General features: G+C 45.1%; 1 protein-coding gene across 3 annotated transcripts in view; it reads left to right on the top strand.

The window, feature by feature from the left end:
• Window positions 1-10157: 10157 nt before the first annotated feature.
• Window positions 10158-20450, top strand: part of DRD2 (dopamine receptor D2) — a 67519-nt gene continuing 57226 nt past the window's right edge. For 2 of the 3 annotated variants that reach the window (XM_037736650.1, XM_017523298.2), the window contains exon 1: window positions 10158-10472. The gene's annotated coding sequence lies outside the window, so the exon portion shown is untranslated. Of the gene's footprint in view, window positions 10473-10876; window positions 11297-20450 lie in introns of those variants that run through there. The other variant, XM_037736649.1, reaches the window with a different exon arrangement.

The raw sequence follows: 20450 nt of genomic DNA, 5'->3' as shown, positions 1-20450 counted from the left end.
TCTTGCTTCAGTTTGCTGAGAATGATGGTTTCCAGGTTTATCCATGTCCCTACAAAGGACACAAACTCATCGTTTTTTATGGCTGCATAGTATTCCATGGTGTATATGTGCCACATTGTCCCTGTCCAGTATATCATCAATGGGCATTTGGGTTGGTTCCAAGTCTTTGCTATTGTAAACAGTGCTGCAATGAACATACTTGTGCATGTGTCTTTATAAAGGAATGATTTATAATCCTTTGGATATATATCTAGTAATGGGATTGCTTGGTCAAATGGAATTTCTATTTCTAAGTCCTTGAAGAATTGCCACACTGTCTTCCACAATGGTTGAACTAATTTACACTCCCATCAACAATGTAAAAGCGTTCCTAATTCTCCACATCCTCTCCAGCATCTGTTGTCTCCAGAATTTTTAAATGATTGCCATTCTAACTGGCACGAGATGGTATCTCAATGTAGTTTTGATTTGCATTTCTCTAATGACCAGTGATGATGAGCATTTTTTCATATGTTTGTTGGCCTCATATATGTCTTCTTTTGAAAAGTGTCTGTTCATATCCTTTGCCCACTTTTGAATGGGTTTGTGTGTTTTTTTCTTGTAAAATCTGTTTTAGCTCTTTGTAGATTCTGGATATAAGTCCTTTGTCAGACGGGTAGATTGCAAAAATTTTTTCCCATTTTGTTGGTTGCCGGTTCACTCTAATGATTGTTTCTTTTGCTGTGCAGAAGCTCTGGAGTTTAATTAGATCCCATTTGTCTATTTTGGCTTTTGTTGCCATTGCTTTTGGTGTTTTAGTCATGAAGTCCTTGCCTATGCCTATGTCCTGAGTGGTATTGCCTAGGCTTTCTTCTAGGGTTTTTATGGTGTTAGGTCTTATGTTTAGATCTTTAATCCATCTGGAGTTAATTTTAGTGTAAGCTGTCAGGAAGGGGTCCAGTTTCTGCTTTCTGCACACTGCTAGCCAGTTTTCCCAACACTGTTTATTAAACAGGGGATCCTTTCCCCACAGCTTTTGTCTGGTTTGTCAAAGATCAGATGGTTGTAGATGTGTGGTGTTGCCTCTGAGTCCTCTGTTCTGTTCCATTGGTCTATATCTCTATTTTGGTACCAGTACCATGCTGTTTTGAATACTGCAGCCTTGTAGTATAGTTTGAAGTGAGGTAGAGTGATGCCTCCAACTTTGTTCTTTTTGCTTAGAATTGACTTGGCTATGCCAGCTCTCTTTTGGTTCCATATGAAGTTTAAGGTGTTTTTTTCCAGTTCTGTGAAGAAGGTCATTGGTAGCTTGACGGGGATAGCATTGAATCTATAAATTACTTTGGGCAGCATGACCATTTTCACAATATTGATTCTTCCTAACCATGAACATGGAATGTTTCTCCATCTCTTTGTGTCCTCTCTTATTTCCTTGAGCAGTGGTTTGTAGTTTTCCTTGAAGAGGTCCTTTACATCCTTTGTTAGTTTTATTCCTAGGTATTTTATTCTCTTTGCAGCAATTGTGAATGGCAGTTCATTCTTGATTTGGCTCTCTTTAAGTCTGTTATTGGTATATAGGAATGCTTGTGATTTTTGCACATTGATTTTGTATCTTGAGACTTTGCTGAAGTTGCTTATCAGTTTCAGGGGATTTGGGATTGAGATGATACGGTCTTCTAAATATGCAACCATGTCATCTGCAAACAGAGACAATTTGACTTCCTCCTTTCCTAATTGAATACCCTTTATTTCTCTTTCTTGTCTGATTGCTCTGGCTAGAACTTCCAATGCTATATTGAATAGGAGTGGTGAGAGCGGGCATCCTTGTCTAGTGCCAGATTTCAAAGAGAATGCCTCCAGTTTTTGCCCATTCAGTAGGATATTGGCTGTGGGTTTGTCGTAAATAGCTTGTATTATTTTGAGATACGTTCTGTCGATACCTAGTTTATTCAGAGTTTTTAGCATAAAGGGCTGTTGAATTTTGTCAAAGGCCTTCTTTGCATCTATTGAGATAATCATGGTTTTTGTCTTTGGTTATGTTTATGTGGTGAATTACGTTTATAGACTTGCGTATGTTGAACCAGCCTTGCATCCCTGGGATGAAGACTATTTGATCATGATGGATAAGCTTTTCGATGTGCTGTTGCAATCGGCTTGCCAGTATTTTATTGAAGATTTTTGCATCTATGTTCATCATGGATATTGGCCTGAAGTTTTCTTTTCTTGTTGAGACTCTGCCGGGTTTCGGTATCAGAATGATGTTGGTCTCATAAAATGGTTTGGGAAGGATTCCATCTTTCTGTATTGTTTGGAATAGTTTCAGAAGGAATGGTACCAGCTCCTCTTTGTACATCTGGTAGAATTCAGCTCTGAACTTCTCTGGACCTGAACTTTTTTTGGTTGGTAGGCTATTAATTGCGGCCTCACTTCAGCCCTTGTTATTGGTCTATTCAAGGTTTTGACTTCTTCCTGGATTAGTCTTCAGAGGGTGAAAGTGTCCAGGAATTTATCCATTTCTTTCAGGTTTACTGGTTTATGTGCATAGAGTTGTTTGTAGTAATCTGTGATTGTAGTCTGTATTTCTGTGGAATCAGTGGTGATATCCCCTTTATCGTTTTTTATTGCATCCATTTGATTCTTCTCCCTTTTCTTTTTTATTAATCTGGCTAGCAGTCTATTTTGTTGATCTTTTTGAAAAACTGGCTCCTGGATTTATTGATTCTTTGAAGGATTTGTGTTTCTATCTCTTTCAGTTCTGCTCTGATCTTAGTTATTTCTTGTCTTCTGCTAGCTTTTGAGTTTTTTTGAACTTGCTCCTCTAGCTCTTTCAATTTTAATGATAGAGTGTCGATTTTACATCTTTCCTCGTTTCTCATATGGGCATTTATTGCCATAAATTTTCCTCTAGACACTGCTTTAAATGTGTCCCAGAGATTCTGATGCGTTTTGTCTTTGTTCTCATTGGTTTCAAAGAACATCTTTATTTCTGCCTTCATTTCATTGTTTATCCCGTTGACATTTAGGAGCCAGCTGTTCAGTTTCCATGAAGTTGTGGAGTTCTGAGTTAGTTTCTTAATTCTGAGTTCTAATTTGATTGTACTGTGGTCTGAGAGACTATTTGTTATGATTTCTGTTCTTTTGCATATGCTGAGGAATGATTTACTTATAATTATGTGGTCAATTTTAGAGTAGGTGCAATGCGGTGCTGAGAAGAATGTATATTCTGTGGATTTGGAGTGGAGATTTCTGTAGATGTCTATTAGGTCTGCTTGGTCCAGATCTGAGTTCAAGTCCTGGATATCCTTGTTAATTTTCTGTCTCATTGATCTGTCTAATTTTGACAGTGGAGTGTTAAAGTATCCCACTATTATTGTGTGGGAGCCTAAGTCTCTTTGTAGGTCATTAAGAACTTGCTTTATGTACCTCGGTGTTCCTGTATTGGGTGCATATATATTTAGGATCACTAGCTCTTCTTAATGTATTGATCCTTTTACCATTATGTAATGCCCTTCTTTATCTATTTTGATCTTTGTTCGTTTAAAGTCCATTTTATCAGAGACTAGGATAGCAACTCCTCCTTTTCTTTGCTCTCCATTTTCTTGATAAATCTTCCTCCATCCCTTTATTTTGAGCCTATGTGTGTCCTTGCACTTGAGATGGGTTTCCTGAATACTGCACTCCGATGGGTCTTGACTTTTTATCCAATTTTCCAGTCTGTGTCTTTTGATTAGCCCATTTACATTTAAGGTTAATATTGTTAATGTGTGAATTTGATCTTGCCATTTTGATGCTATCTGGATGTTTTGCCTGTTGACACATTTTTTTTTTCATTGTTTTGATGGTCTTTACCCTTTGGTAAGTTTTTGGAGTGGCTGGTACTGTTTGTTCCTTTCCTTGTTTAGTGCTTCTTTCAAGAGCTCTTGTAAAGCAGGCCTGGTGGTGACGAACTCTCTCAGCAATTGCTTGTCCATAAAGGATTTTCTTTCTCCTTTGCTTATGAAGCTTACTTTGGCTGGATACGAAATTCTGGGTTGAAAGTTCTTTCCTTTAAGGATGTTGAAATTTGGCCCCTACTCTCTTCTGGCTTGTAGGGCTTCTGCAGAGAGATCCGCTGTGAGTCTGATGGGCTTGCCTTTGTGGGTAACCCAACCTTTGTCTCTGGCTGCCCTTAGCATTTTTCCCTTCATTTAAACCCTGGTGAATCTGACAATTATGTGCCTTGGGGTTGCTCTTCTTGAAGAATATCTTTGTGGTATTCTCTGTATTTCCGGGACTTGAATGGTGGCCTGGCTTGCTAGGTTGGGGAAGTTCTCCTGGATAATATCCTGCAGAGTGTTTTCCAGCTTGGATTCATTCTCTCCATCACATTCAGGTACACCTATCAAATGTAGATTAGGTCTTTTCACATAATCCCATATTTCTTGGAGGCTTTGTTCATTTCTTTTCACTCTTTTTTCTCTATTCTTGCCTTCTCATTTTACTTTTCTCATTTTCCTTCATTGAGTTGATCTTCAATCTCCGATATTCTTTCTTCTGCTCGGTCAATTTTGCTATTGAAACTTGTGTATGCTTCGCGAAGTTCTTGTGCTGTATTTTTCAGCTCCATCAAGTTGTTTATATTCTTCTCTAAGCTGTTTATTCTAGTTAGCATCTCATCTAAACTCTTTTTCTAGGTATTTAGTTTCTTTGCATTGGGTTAGCACATATTCTTTTAGCTCTGGGAAGTTTGTTATTACCCACCTTCTGAAGCTTGTTTCTGTCAATTCATCAGATTCATTCTCCATCCATCTTTGATCCCTAGCTGGTGAGGAGTTGTGATCCTTTGGAGGAGGAGAGGCATTCTGGTTTTTGGTGTTTTTGTCCTTTTTGTGCTGTTTTTTTCCCATCTTTGTGGATTTATCTACCTGTGATCTTTGTAGTTGGTGACTTTCAGATGGGGTCTCTGAGTGGATGTCCTTTTTGTTGCTGATGAAGTTATTTTTCTGTTTTTTAGTTTTCCTTCTAACAGTCAGGCCCCTCTGCTGCAGGACTGCTGGAGGTCCACTCCAGACACTGTTTGCCTGGGGATCACCCACAGGGACTGCAGAACAGTAAGGGTTGCTGCTGATTTCTTTCTCTGTTATGTTCATCCCAGAAGGGTACCTGCTGGATGTCAGTCTGAGCTCTCCTTTATGAGGTGTTTCTTTGGGTATATGGGGGTCGGGGAGTTACTTGAGGAGACAGCCTGTCCCTTATAGGAACTCAAGTGCTGTGCTGGGAGCTCCATTGTTCCATGTAGAACTGCTAGCCAGGTACTTTTAAGTCTGCTACATAGGAACTCATAACTACCTCTTTTCCCAGGTGCTGTGTCCTAGGAAGGTTGGCTTTGTTTATAAGTTTTTGTTGTGCTGCTGCCTTTTTTCAAGATGCCCATACTCTAGTCACAGTCTGCCAGCAGAGGTGTTGCTGAGCTGCCGCAGGCTCTGCCCAGCTGCTGTGTGAACTGCCTCAGTAGTGGGGGACTGCCTAGGTAGTGGTGGTTGCCCTTCCCCCCAATGAGCTGGACCATCCAGCTGCACTTGCTGCAAAACTTTCAATCCAGAGCATTTCAGATTGCTTGTTTTGTGTGGGTGGTACCCGCTGAGCCAGATCGCCTGGTTCCCGGTCTCAGCCCCCTCTCTTTCAGTTGAATGGGCAGCTCTGTCTCCCAGGCATTCCAGGCATCAGTTGAAATGGCCACCCAGATTGTGTGAGTTTCTGTGGCCAACCCAGCACTGGCTGTGCTGAAAACTCATGGCGCTTTTGGCCTGGGAATCTCCTGGTCTGTGGACAGTGAAAATTTGTTTCGAAATGTGGTGGGCACTCACCCTCTGCATTGTTTTTGCTGGGAACTGCACTTCGGAGCTGTTCCTATTTGGCCATCTTGGTTGGATCCAGTCAGTATATTCACATTGCTGTGTAAGGATCACCATCACTCCACTTTAGAACTTTCTTCATTTTCTCATACTGAACACCCATAGCCATCAAATACAACCTCATTTTTTCCTGCCTCTAGCCTCTGGCCACCATAATTCACTCTCTGTCTCTGTGGATTGACTCTAGGTACCTCACATAAGTGGAATAATACAGTATATGTCCTTTTGTAACTGGCTTATTTCACTTGGCACAATGTCTTTAAGGTTCCATGTGGTAGCAGGTGTGAGAAATTCTCTCCTTTCCTAAGGCTTAGTGATATTCCTTTGCATGTAAATACCACATCTTGTTTATCAGTGTTGATGAACACATGGCTTGTTTCCACCTTTTGGCTATATTGCGCATAATGCTGCTGTGAACATAGGTGTGCAAATGAGGTGTATATTTTTATGACCTCTTCCTACCAATTACATTTCTAATATGAATGACTGCACTCTGAGTTATCTGTTCTGTAACTCTGAAGAACTGTATAACAGACTTTTTAAAAGTGAGTCACCACTGTATTCTCTACTCTTTCAAAATAGGAGCCAGCAAGAACAAATGTCCATTTCAAACTGAGGTGGAAAGACCCATTAGAGTCTACCAGTGAGGAAATCACTCTCTAAGAGTGATTATACATGCAGATGTCAAAAACCTCGGGAAACTCTCTGCTCTCCTGTCTTGGTTGGACAGTGCCCTGAACTTCTGTCCTTCTCAGAAGATTCTCTCCTTGCCCACCCTTCTCTGGAGTCTACCATCTCCACTACCTTCAGTCCTTGCCCTAGATTATTTTGCATGGGGCTGTGGATCCCTCAACAACAATATCCAAGAATTCCACACCTCTCTAAGGTTTTCTGCATTTGAGGGATATAATAAAGTATGAAAAGGATTAATTCATTTTCTTTTTCCCCCATACTTCCTTTGACCTGGATGGATTGCTGCTCTACTGCTCCCCAAGTCATTTGCAAATGGCACAAGAACAAAGACAAAAGAAGAGGATGAGAAAAGAGAAATTTCCAGAGCTTGAAAATGGGGGCTCAGTTTTCATCTGCAAAGTGGGTTAAGAAATGGAGAACTGTAATGCCATGTAGAAAGTGTCTGTATTTCCTGTGTCACTTCTCTATTTGAAGTTTTCTGTAAGGGGGGAAGATCCATGGAGAATCAATATGTGTGGGTTATTGTTCCCAGTTAATCTCCACGATAGCACTGTGATGTGGCTCTCTATTTCCATTTCACAATCCAGAACACTGAGCCCCAGAGCCATTCAGAATTTCCCAAGATTGTGGAGTTTAGGTGGAAACAAAGCTCTGTGTGACTCCAGTGTTGCTACTGACATGACCCTGCTCTGCCTTCCCCACCTGTCAGATGAGGGCATTTCCTTTGTTTTCTGTGGGATGACTTTTAGAAGGGGGCTATGATTGTTCTCTCTTCCAATCAGAGTTGGAAGGAGATCAGCAAGGGACCCCCCTTTCCAAGCTGCAGCCAGCAGTTCTTGGAGCACGGGAGGAAGTTCTAGTTCACCCTTATTCTCTGTGGGCTTTCTCCTTTGTTTCCTCATTACAATAAGTCAACACAACCCTCTGTCCCTAACCCATCTCCTAGTCCTGCCTGAATGTCTTTGTCCTCCCCAAATTTATATTTAAAAACCTAAGCCCCAAGATTATAAAATTAGAAAGTGAAGCCTTTGGACAGTGATAAAGTCATGAGGACAGAACCTTCATTAATGGGTTGGATGAGTGCCCTTGTAAAAGAGGCCCAAGGGCACTCACTCACCCCTTCTACCATGTGCGAACACAGTGAGAAAGTGCCATCTATGAAACAGAAAGCTGGCTCTCACCAGACACCAGCTCTGCCAGCACCTTGATATTGAACTTCCCAGCCTCCAGAACTGTGAGAAATAATTGCTGTTTGTAAGCCACAAGGTTTATGGTATTTTGCTATATTAATAGCATCCCAGAGGGACTAAGATGACCCCTAATACCCATGACTACCCATTTCCTTACAATTTTCAACAATGAAAAGGTAGAAATAAAGATTTAGGAAGTACGTCAGGTAGAACTTCCTGACTCCAAAGAGGCTCTGGAGCATACAGGTAAGGAATTCCAAGAGGCTGTTGTATATCCTTTCTCAGGAAAGCTGTAAGGCAAAGGGATACCCTGCCCCCACCTGGCCTACTTGGACTGGGCACACTTCTGCCTAGAGGCAGGGGGAGGCAACAAATGACCTCCAGAGGGCCCTGCTAGTCCAGGAAGCTGGGAACCTTTGGTGCAGCCACTGCTTGGCTGCAGATGTTCCCTGTCATCAATCACACAGTGCATCTGTTTGCTGTGCCGCTTGTTTAAAGAGTGAGACGTTTGAGACGTTTGCTAATTGAAAACTAAAAGATCCATCCGTCTCACTCACAGCCAGCATGAAATCCACTCAGCCATGTAAGATTGGGGTAAAAAAGGCAATGCGGAGCTACAGTGTCCTTGGGTGGGTGCATCTCATGGAGCTCATCTTCTTCCTGCTTCTGCCTCCTGATGAGCAAGGCTCCCTCCCTATCCCAGAGCAGGCAGGGATGGCCCATATTACCATTGTCTAACATGTCCTCATCTATTTTCCTCAGTACAGCCCAGAGAGATTATTTGTAGCCCCAACTTAAAAATGGAGAAACTGAGGCTTAGCCAGATCAATTAATTTAGGCAAGGCCACACAACGAGTAGGTGACCAAGGCAGGACACCACTCCAGGTGCTCTGGCTAGTCTGACCCATCCCTGAACCTATGTAGATATGCTGAGTTGGGGGGCACCAAGTCTCTCCTTAAGTGGATTAAACCTAGGAAAGAATGGCCCAAGGGTATATGAGGGAAACACTGGAATTTCAACCATATCTGTAATGTTTGATCCCTTAAAGGCAAGTATGGCAACATTCTAGGACTCCTGTTGTCATATCTCTCCACAGAGCCTGCAGGCAAATGGAGGCCAGTCCAGATCAGCAAGATCCAGGGACAGGAGCAGGGAAGAGCCAGGGTAGGGTGATGTGGGGAGCCCACAGCTTCCGCTGCCCCAGTGCCTCCAGAGGTGGCTGTGTTTGAGAGAGAGGCTGTTTTGTGCCTCTGGAGAGGGGGACTGTTTCAGTGCTAGACGCTGTGGGATTCTCAAGGGCATGCCATTTATCTGGGATTCAGTTCTCCCTTCTGAGGTTGAGGACACATTAGATGAATGCTAAGGTCCTCTCCAGCCCTCACTTTCTATAATTGCATGTGTCACTGGAGGAAATGCTGATATGAAGTTAATCCTTATGGCCCAGGGTGGCTCCACTCCAGCCATGTAGGGCTGACCCCCTGCTGTTCCCTCTACTTGGAGTGCTGTGCCACCTTCTCCCCTTGGGATCTGGTGTTGCTCCTTCAATGCTCGGTTCTGTGAAGTCTTGCTATTTTGTGCTTCACAGTACCTGTTTAAGCCTCATTTATTTCCCTGGGGGGTCTCCTCTCTGGATTGGCAGGGTGTGGGATCAGGGGCCTGATTTTATTTCTGTCTGTGACTTCTGAATCTGACATAGAGTCTGACAGAGTGAGGACAGTTGGTAACTAATTGCCGCAGAAGGAAGAAAGAAAGAAAAGGAGAGAGGAAGAAAAGGGGTGAAGAATGAGGTTCCTCTGCAGCCCAGATGACCCTGGGCAGCGTTGCAGCGGAACACTCTTCACCACTCCATCTCTTTCTCCCTCCCCACTCCCCACTTTACACACCTCAGTTTGGAGTCAAATGTGCGCTGGAACCCCTGAGGCCTCCTTTTCCATTTCCATCTCAGGTTAACTCCAAATAGGCCTTTTCCTTTGGATGAGTTCAGCAACGGAACTGACTGCAAAGGTTCCAAGACCTGAAATCAGAAAACGGATCCGGACCTCTCCGAACACCTCCTCTCCTTGTCTGACTTGCTGGTTGGGTGGTGCTTCCTGAAACCCTTGGCTTCTGAGTCCTCAAAGGAGAGGACTGGCAAGCAGACCGTGAGGACCCAGCCTGCATTCACAGCGTGTTACTTCGGGTGTGTGTGGGAGCGCAGTGGGCAGTCGAAGGTTGGGTTCCCGCCTCAAAGCAAGGGATGGCGGAATCCCCAACCCCCTCCTATCCCCCCAGGCCGGGGAGCGCCCAGGAGGTGCAGCTCGTTCAGTGGGGGACGGGGGTGGGGCCTGTCTCAGGGGCGGGGCCCGGGGCGCCTCCCTCCCGCGCTCCCCGCGCTCCAGCACCGCGGAGCTGTCCAGCTTCAGTGCCGAGCCGGCAGCCTCCCGCGCGCACCGCGCCGCCTCCGCGCAGTCCCTGCGCTCCCTCCCGCCCCGCGCCCGGCCCCGCCCCGCCCCGCCCCGCCGCGGCCGGTCCACTGCTCCCCGCGGGCCAGAGCCGGCCGAGCTGCTGCCCGCCGGGGCTCTGAACGGCGCGGCGGGGCCGGGAGCCAGGGACCCGCCGAGGAGAGTGGCGGCCCCGGACGGCTGCCGGAGGGGCGGCCGCGCGTGGATGCGGCGGGAGCTGGAAGCCTCGAGCAGCCGGCGCCGTCTCTGCCCCGGGGCGCCTTATGGCTTGAAGGTAAGCTCTGGCCAGATGGAGCGGCGGGCGACTCGGGGTCACCGGGAGAGGAGGAGGGACCTCCAAGGGCGGCGCGGCCGGGACAGAAGTTTGTGCGGCCACTCCGGGCCGCCTGCTCGGGAGCTCCCGCCTGGGGTCTGGCTCTGCACCCGCTCTCCGTCGGGCGGGGGCGGGGAGTGTCCGGAGCCCGCGGCTGTCGTCCCCTCTCCCTCCCTCTCAGTGGCCTCCTCGCCGCCCAGAAGGGAATCCTCGCCCCGGGCACGAGCAGGCGCAGCTGGGGCAGCCTCCTCGCGGGGCGCCCCGGGCAGCACAGCCCAGCCGCTGCATCGGAGGGCGGCAGCTCCCCACGATCTCGGGAGGGCTCTTCTCCCGACATCCAAGCGCGAGACCCTGGGCTCGCGGCCAGAGTTTCCGACCGCCTCGGAGGAAGACGGGCTGGTTTTGGCAACTCCGTTTTGGTGCGACCTGACCGTTTTCAGTTTCTAAGACAGAAGCTAAGGATGAGGGAGAGGCGAGTTCTGGCTCGATTCCCTCCTTCCCCAGGTCGCTGCTGTCCTTGGTCCTGAACTTTCGTTCTCCTTCGCCTTCTCTGGGGTTGACACCTAGTTGGGAAGGGAGGCTTGGGTGCCAGACCCGTTTCGAACCAGGAGTGCGGGCGACGGTGGGGCCAGTAGCGGACGGTGACCGCAAGGCTTTCGGATGTACCGAGAACCCCTCTAGGGAGGTGTGCGAAGACAGGAGGCAGCGCTAAGCGCCAGACAGAGCGCGTCCCTGTCCCTATCTGAGGCGGGCAGCCCTTGAGTGCTTCCTCTTGAAGAGCAGAGGTAAGAGGGTGCGTGTGCGTCTACATAACAGGCTTCACCATGGACACAAGTCACAGCACTGCAGGTCCGTGGGGACAGGTGCTTGTTCTCAGCCACAGGAAAGCTATCTGAGCAAGTCGCTTTTGCCCCACTTGACACCCCACTGCTTTTTATTCTGGGCCTCCTGAGGTTGGGTGAGGGTGTGAGGTGCAAGGTACTTTGTGGATCTCACTCCAGATCCTTCTGCATTTCTGGGTTTTGGCCAGGCTACAAACCTTTTAGGCTAATCCTTGCTCCTCTTTAGGGAACTAGATATTCAACGATTCTTCCCCACTCCCACCCGCTTCAAATGCAAATATGCATGCTTATCCCTGATTCATCCTGCAGCATTAGGACCACTTGAAAAAGAAATCATACTTATCATCTTTCCCCCGTGCAGCTGTTTGATGAGGGTGGGCAGATAGGGAGACTGTGGTCAGCGTGACCAGTTTCAAGAAAATCAGCAAGCTGGTTTCCTGGGTTCCAGCCCCTGCCTTGGACTTCCCTCCTTAGTGTTCAAAATTCCTGGATTATTTGTTTGCAGAGGGTTTTGATGCCTCCTCTGAATGCAGACGTGTGACAGGGAAGTGGTTTGGGAGGCTTAGACCTAGAGCCAAATTAGGGCCAGGGTAGTCCCAGGTTTGGTCTCTTAAAGAGCATTCCTTCTACCTTCCCCGCACAGCCTGAGGTGTCCAGAAAACGGAGCAGTTCTGATTTGTTGTACAAGTCCAAGCAACATTTCTCTAAGGACTTTTTTCCCTTTTTAATGAATTCTCTGAGAAGCTGGTTAAAAATGCATATTTTTGTTTCTTCCCTGAAAAACTGCTGAATGAAAATCTCAAGCTGAGGCCCAGGAAATTTATATTTTAACTGTGTTTCTGGATGATTCATATGTACACTGAATTAGCAAATTACCTCCCCAAAAGTTGAGACTCCTTAGAGGGTCTGTATACATTTATTTTATTTTGAAAATGGAAAGAAAATTTATTTTGCATAAACTTGATAGCAGATATTCTAGCAGAGAAAATCCCTTGAAGATATAAAAATGTGTTTTTAAGAGTTAAAATAATCATATCCTTTGGGAACCATTCACTGATATCTAAAATATTTCTAAATTTCATACATTTGAACTTTATAAAATTAAAGTATTTAATCTCTCCCTTTGTCTCCTGCAGTTATACCTGTTAAATTCTTCAAGTGTGAGACTTTTGGTAGAAAGACCATCCCCTTGATTAAATGTCTTTATTCAATTAAGGATGCAATCCAATCTCCTCTCCCCCAGGGTTTTCCTGGGCTTTTCTTCTTTCTAAAATTTTTGGCCCCTTTAAGGAATCACCAATATGGCTTCAGGTTGATTTATGTAAATACTAACTGTCCCTCTATGGGGACCAACTCAGTGTTTCCCTCCTGCCCTCCCCCTGGGTGAGTTATTGTCTTCCATTATGGATGTGCTGTGATCTGTTAACCTAAGTGCTCCTGAAATGCCAAGGAGTGATTAGTTCAGCCTAGTAGCACATCATGCTCCCCAAGGCTGGTAGCCACCCGTGCCCTGCTGGCAGCGACATATTGACAGTATTGATCTGGTTCTTGTGCTCCACAAGCTAGGAAGCTTGTAGGGGGTGAGAAGGCCAGTAATGATGCTTGTGGACTAGTCAGTCTTTTACCTTTACCTGCAAGGGTGGATTATTTCTGTCTAGAATATGCAATTATCTTGAGAGTGATACAGGAGAACCTCAAATTGAGAGAAACCCTTCTGTCATTCCTTCCTTCCTTTGTATATATTCCCTCCCTCTTTCTTTCTTTTCTTTCTTTCTCTTTCTTTCTTTCTCTCTCTCTTTCTTTCTTTCTTTCTTCTTTCTTTTTTTCTTTCTTTTTCTCTTTCTTTCTCTCTCTTTTCCTTTCTTTCTTTCTTTCTTTCTTTCTTTCTTTCTTTCTTTCTTTCTTTCTTGTCTTTCTTTTTCTCTTTCTTTCTTTTTCTCTTTCTTTCTCTCTCTCTTTTCCTTCCTTCCTTCCTTCCTTCCTTCCTTCCTTCCTTCCTTCCTTCCTTCCTTCCTTCTTTCCTTCTTTCTTTCTTTCCCCTCTCTTTCTTTCCTGATGGGCTCCTCCCCTGTCACCCAGTCTGGAGTGCAATGGCAAAATATAGGCTCACTGCAACCTCTGCATCCTGGGTTCAAACGATTCTCCTGCCTCAGCCTCCAAGTAGCTGGGATTACAGGCACTCACCACCACACCCAACTAATTTTTGTATTTTTAATAGAGATGGGGTTTCACCATGTTGGCCAGGCTGGTCTTGAACTCCTGACCTCATGATCCACCCACCTTGGCCTCCTAATATGCTGGGATTATAGGCATGAGCCACCACACCAGTCTCTTTCTTTTATATATCACAGGAAGCAAAGGGGAGCTTAGGGTCTCATTAGAAATGTGGCCTCATATACTCCTGAGATTGACTTGCTGAGCCGGACTGGTCTATGGTCACCATTCTCTGGGTAAACAAGTATAAGAGGAAAGACATGGGGAGTCTGCCTGGAGAGAATGGTTTCCATCTCTGCTGAAAGTAAAAGTTACATTTTGGTGTTAAGGAAAAAGTGTGGCTGTGAAGACAGCACTGTGTGTGTGTGTGTGTATGTGTGTGTGTGTGTGTGTGTTTGTGTGTGTGTGTGTTTGCTTGCACGCATGCACACATATGAGCACATCATCCAGGAGAGACAGATATGATGAGACTTCCTTGAGCCAACTCTGTGTTGGCACCCACCACTTCTCCCTCCTTTGTGGCTTAATACTTGTCAATCTACAGCTGTGAAGGTACAGTGTTTCAACACATAGGAAGAGAGGATAATCAAGCTGAGGTTTTATGATGCCAGGACCCTAAGCCATATTTACAATATCTCCCAGAATCAGGTTGTATATCAGCAGGTCACAGTTACCTAAGAGTTGAGGTCTTGAACATAGCTTAGAACAGCAGCCCAGTCATTTACATTTCCCTGGGACATAGTTTACAGGACTTTAGATTCTTAAGTTATCTTGTTGGGCTCCTCAGAGATCATGCCAGATGCCCCTAACTCCAAACAGGGAAGCTGTTTTTTCTTTTATTAAGTTATCCTAAATAGGAATGTGTAAACTTTCCATTTTCTGGAAACCAGGGTTGGACTCCACAACTGAAACTTCTCTATCCTACCAGTTACTCTGCTTAGCAGAGGAGCATCCTGCATATAGGAAACACTTGGAAACCATGGTCAGCAAAAAGGACACAGGCTGACTCAGCTTCTCAGCAGGCACCCTCCTTTGTAGGTAGCCTCTTACTTAGCTGAACCTCAGCACCATTTTCCCTCCTCTCACCTCCAGTAAGGCATTTTGTGGCCCTGGGAGGACCTTGGGATTAGGTATAAGCCCTTCTGCTCTTCAGGATATGCCATGGAGCCACCAAGGACGTACAAATTGCTTGTTTACCAATTTGAGCAGTGGGCTAATGATATCTCCAGCCTTTTAAATTACTCTAATGGAGTTGGGATCTAATATTAATATACTTTTGCCTCTCACCTGTTCCCATCACCAATGTAATTGAAGATTTTTTTCTTCTGTACTTCAATGGATACAAAACTTTCTTATTTTTTAACAATAGAATCATATTATCCAAATGCATAGGCTTGGAAAATAGCTTGATTATAGTGTCAGTACATGGGGATGGAGGAGTAATAAAACTATAAGACTCAGCCACTTGGTTTGCTTTAATTTGGGTTCAGAGAAAGGAGAGAAATTTGCCCTCAGAATTACATATTTTTCTTTTCTTTTTCCTTTCACCTTAATCTGGTAAATGGGTTAAATCAATTCCCTTGGCAGCCCTTGGAAGGCACAGTCTTCTCTCCCTAGGATACATGGGAGTGTTTCACTGAGGAGAAGTCAAGGCCCTGGTGGCTCCAGTGTATAGGGAGGAGTCAGGGATGACTCACTGGGGTCTGGGGACTCCCTCCTCCCCTGGGTAGAAGAAACTGTGCTGCTGCAGTGCTTCAAACTCAGAGGCCTGGAAGCTGCTAGAGGCATTTGGGAGAGTATGGGACAGTGTACAGAGGTGGGGGCAGAGCAGAAGTAGACACTTAGGAGGCCCCAAAAGAGGCTGATGTGTAATGTGCATTGAATACAGGCATCAGCTCAGTGTAGTTTGGGCAATTTTGTCATAACCTGTTGGCACCTGTAAGGATTTTTACTTTCTCCAGGAGGAGACAAGGAAATTCTGTGCTGTCGGCAGGGATAGGGAGGGGAAGGAGGGAGGACCTTTGGTTTCCCCTGGAGGCTTCTAAGTAATGTCAGCTTGCTTCCAGACAGAAGACAGTAAGGGGAATCAGGCAGACCTGGCTCCCAGGAGCCCCATCAACAGGCCTGCAGACAGCCTGGGCAGTCCTGCCTTCCAGGAAGCTGCCGCTCAGCACAGAACTGCAGCTGTGGCCCCAGCGATAATCCCTTGCAGATGTCTGGGAGCCATAGTGAGCCCTGGGGCCTGTTCATTTGTTACTGGTCTCCTTCAGAATGTGCCTGCCCGTCTTGTTTCCACCCCCTCCTGGTTGTTATTGTTTGGGTTCTAAGTGGCCCAGCAGGAGAAAGACATCAGAAATGAAATTATTTTTGTTACATGCAATATCATTTCCTTCTCTCCTACCTGCTACCCCAGGCAGCACCATCACTAACAACTCCCGGGAACCCTTGATCTGGGAAAGTGGCTTAGTACCAGGCTTCCCTACAATGGAAAATGGTCCTGTTCACCAGTCCCTCCTTTGCTGGCCTTGTCACCATAACAGCCAGCATTTATTGTTCACTTACTGAGTGCAGGGCACTATGCTCAGTATTTGACATAGGGTTCCTCATTTAAACTCCCAATCCCACAACAACTCTGTGAAATAGGAACCCTTGTTTTTTACATTATTTATTTATTTATTATTTATTTTCATTTTTTAGAAAGAGGTCTTGCTCTATCGCCCAGACTGAAGTGCAGTGGTGCAATCATAGCTCACTGCAGCCTTGAACTTTTGGTCTCAAGTCATTCTCCTGCTTCAGCTTCCCAAGCAGCTGGGAGTACAGGTGCATGCCACCATGCCCAGCTAAGTTTTTAAAAAAAGATTTTTGTAGATATAGGGTCTTGCTTGTCCAATCTGGTCTTGAGCTCCTGGCTTCCAACGATCCTCTTGCCTCAGAGGAACCCTTATTATCTCATTTTGTGGAGGAAGAAGCATGGGCTTAGAAGGTAAGTGGCTTGCACAAGGTCACATGTTTCACGTGTGAGACAGAGATTCAAAACGAGACTGTTTAAGGCTAAAGCAATAGCCCTCTCTGATATGTAAGTGGCATAAAGAACAAGAAAAGGAGGAGAATAGGGATAAGAATGTTCTTTTTTAGTGAACTGAAAGGGCAGTAAGCTTTGTGTATGACACCAGGGAAGTAAGGAGGGAGACAGCAGATGGAGAAGGATGAATGAAATAACTCCTTGGGATTTAAGAATCAGTGATGGAGTGTTTTGCACCTGGATCTGGCCCCCTTTGGGTGAAATGCAATGGGCGTAAACCTCAGCAAGCAGTGGGAGCAGCAGGGAGGGAGGCAGGAGCAGGAGGGAGGCAGGAGCAGGAGGGAGGCAGGGTCAACTAAACATTCCAACCTGGGGAAGAGCTGGGAGGAGGTGTGGATGGATGATTTGTCAAGCTGTGATGATCGATTTGTCTGGAACTATGATGACATCACCTACTACTGCCCCACATCTCTTTGAGATAAACTGAACTGTCTAAAGGATGAAAGCCAGACTTCTGCCAACACTTAGGTCTTTGGAGTTGCTTTCTTATTACCATTAAAGAAAAACTTGTTATATCTCCAAGACTAAGCTTCTGCATTTTACAGAAAGCTGAGTGTGGGTTGGCTTGGGATCCTCCACAGACACAGGAGTGGCTTACGAGAGCTGCCTTTAAAAAATGAGCTGATCAGTACTTTTCTGATAGACAGAGGCAGGCAAGCCCTGGATGTCCCTGGGTGGGGTACTTAACCTGTGTATCAGTTATCTCAGGCACAAATAAGGGGACTGTAATAATCGTGTTCACCTCATAATAAGTGAGAAGACCCCTCTACTGTTGAGCCTCACCATGAATGACATATGCCAACATTTAGTCACTTATTTAAACCCTTTAAAAACAACACCATACGGTAGTTAAAACTGTGGGCTCTGGAATTACACTCTCAGAATTTGAATCCTGACTCTAACACTTACTAGCTATGTGACTATAAGCAAGTTAATTAACCTCTATCACCTGGGGGTTCTCACCTGTAAGTGGATGTTAATACCAACCTAATTTGGTCACAGTAATTAATTAAGGTAATAGAGACAAGTCATTTGAAAGTGTCTCTGGGAAATGTGAGCACTCTTTAAGTGTTAACTATAATGACTGTTATTGTTATTATTAAGATGCTTAAGTAAGAAACAAGATTTTGAGCTATTGTCCTTTTGCAGTAATTCAGCACCTAATTTTACTTTTCTGAAATTATGTTTCTAAAATGTTCACAAAATGCAGGTATATATTTCTTTCTTACCTTCTCCACTTATCTGCACCAAAATTCTTTGGCTTTCACCTGTCAGCAGCTCTTGCTCATCTTGAGTGAGATAGGGGTTTGAATTGCTTGTCACCCTTTGATTTAGGTGCAGCTGAATTCATTTCCATCTTACCCCACATGCGCTAGGAAGAGGCATCAGTTATCCTGGTGATGGCTTTTCATGGCCTAATTTTTCTTTCTGGTTTCCTGGACCCTTTGCTGCCTCATGATTGGAGTCTTCCTGATTAGCAGTGTCACAGGGTATGTTGCATTTTGGCACAGGCCACTTTTTATTAAAAAGAAAAAATAAAGAGAATGTGCTGGTGTACAAGGATAAAGTGACTTATTTTCTTTTCCCAGACTGAGAGGGTCAAAGAACTTCACATGAGCAGATCCCCAAAGCTGGCAGAAATATGTGTTCTGCAACTTCTGGAGTCATTAATGGTAGGAGCAAATATTATCATGTTTTTGGGTGAAGTATGGTCCTGCCTGAGAAAGGAGGATGGAACACAATAGCTTCTGTCCCGGAGAGATTCTCAATCCATAAAGCTAATCTCTCTTGTTGGCCTTTTTCTTGATCTATGAATCCCTTCTTTGGGAGGACTCTTTTGTAATTGATGTGCATCTATTTCTGGTCAGCTACAAATGCTCACCGTTTAGCGATGGTAGAAGATTTCAGAAGGCACTGTAGGTATTTGTTCCTGGGTCATCTTTCCTGGTTCATCCTTTTTTGGACTCTGAGCTCCAAAAAACTCTTTCACCCATTTATGGCAGAGTCAACAGGGGAAGTGTGTTGACAAGCAGCTTCCAGGATCCCAGGCAGAGGATGTCAGCCCCCTGCCCACAATCATGGTGGCTCCCTGTTTTCATACACAATTTCTTTAGTAATATGTATAGCTGACGGTCTGGGATCACTCTAGAATCACATTGTGACTAATGACACAAAATCTCCCTTGTGGCCGGTCTTCTGTGAGGAGCCAACTTAATGCTTAATGCTAATCTCTTAATTGTGCATTTCTTATCTTCTCCACCAGACTGTGAGCTCACGCTTCTCTGAAATCGATTATAACCTAAAATGGTGCTAGGCACTTGGTAGTTACTTAAATTGTTGAGTGAAAGAGTGGGTGAGTGGATAAGTGATGGGTAGGTGAGAGACAGCTTACTTCCCCATAGCGACACTCTCCCTCTACTTTGTGTGCATGCAGCTCAACAAGAGTGGCAGTGTCTGAGGCATCCCCCATTAGAGGTATCGCATAGGTCAGCAACATGCTTCATGCCTTCTCTCTTTCATCCTTAGCCTGCATTGTCTGACTACCCTCAGCGGTGATGACATTATAGGTTGGATGGAAATATTTCACAGTTGTCACAGGGCATGGAAATTGGGGAATGTTCAATGGTTGGATCCTACTTCAATCAGACACACACATGGAGAAAAATGTATTGGGGGGGATGTAGAGGAAACATACACAGGTGTTTTGTTCAGGTCAGCCTGGGGATCTGAAGACAGGAAAGAATGGTTATTGAGGGATGTCTTTAGCACTCTGGGTGATTTCTGTTTAGAGTTTGGGCAATTGGGCTAATCCTTAGTTTAAAAGATATGGATAGGCATGATTCTACCCAAGATCCTCCAAAAGCAGTAACAGTTTGAACCTGTCTTTCCCCAAAGCACTTTTAAGAAGTGGGCTATGCATCCCTTGCCCCTCTAGTTATTGAGTTCAACCAAGTGTTTCAGAGCACTCAGAAGCCAGACCAATGCAGGATCAGATCTTTGTTCTGTCAGTCATGAGCGGTGGTAGAGTATGAGCTTGGCAGAGTAATCTCTACCAAGTTACTATAACCCCTTTGAGATGCAATTGTTTATCCTTTCATAAAACAGGATGACCATGTAATTACCTGATTGGGTTTTGTGCAAAGTAAATGAGTCATGCACATAAAGTGCTTGTCTCGGTACCTGACGCATGGTAAGCTCTCAGCAAACATTCAGTATCATTATCCTTATCATAATTATCAGTGGGCATAGAAATATCCACAGGAACCTTCCCAATCTGTGTTCCAAATTTTATATTCTTTCTTCTGGAGGGAAGAAAGACACCATTGCAGATGAGAACATTAGATCAGGTATGAATTGCCTCATAGAGTGTTATACTTGGAAGAACCCAATGTTACACGGCAGGGAAGTAGGAGAGCTGGACTAGAGCTCACTTCTGCCCAGGGATTTTCCTCTACAACTTGCTCAGGTTAGAGCATGGAGTTTTGAAGAAACTCAGTGGCTAAAGAATGGAATTTGGGCCAGGTGCGGTGGCTCACACCTGTAATTGCAGCACTTCGGGAGGCCGAGGTGGTTAGATCACGAGGTAAGGTGTTCGAGGCCAGACTGGCCAACATAGTGAAACCCCATCTCTACTAAAAATTCAAAAAATTATTTGGGCTTGGTGGCAGGTACCTGTAATCCCAGCTACTCGGGAGGCTGAGGTAGGAGAATCGCTTGAACCTGGGAGGTGGAGGTTGTAATGAGCCGAGATCATGTCACTGCATTCCAGCCCAGGTGACAGTGCAAGCCTCCGTCTCAAAA

This window comes from Cebus imitator, unplaced genomic scaffold (assembly GCF_001604975.1).
Source record: "Cebus imitator isolate Cc_AM_T3 unplaced genomic scaffold, Cebus_imitator-1.0 Scaffold28, whole genome shotgun sequence".
NCBI classification, from domain to species: Eukaryota; Metazoa; Chordata; class Mammalia; order Primates; family Cebidae; genus Cebus; species Cebus imitator.
This window is presented reverse-complemented; position numbering and strand designations above follow the sequence as displayed.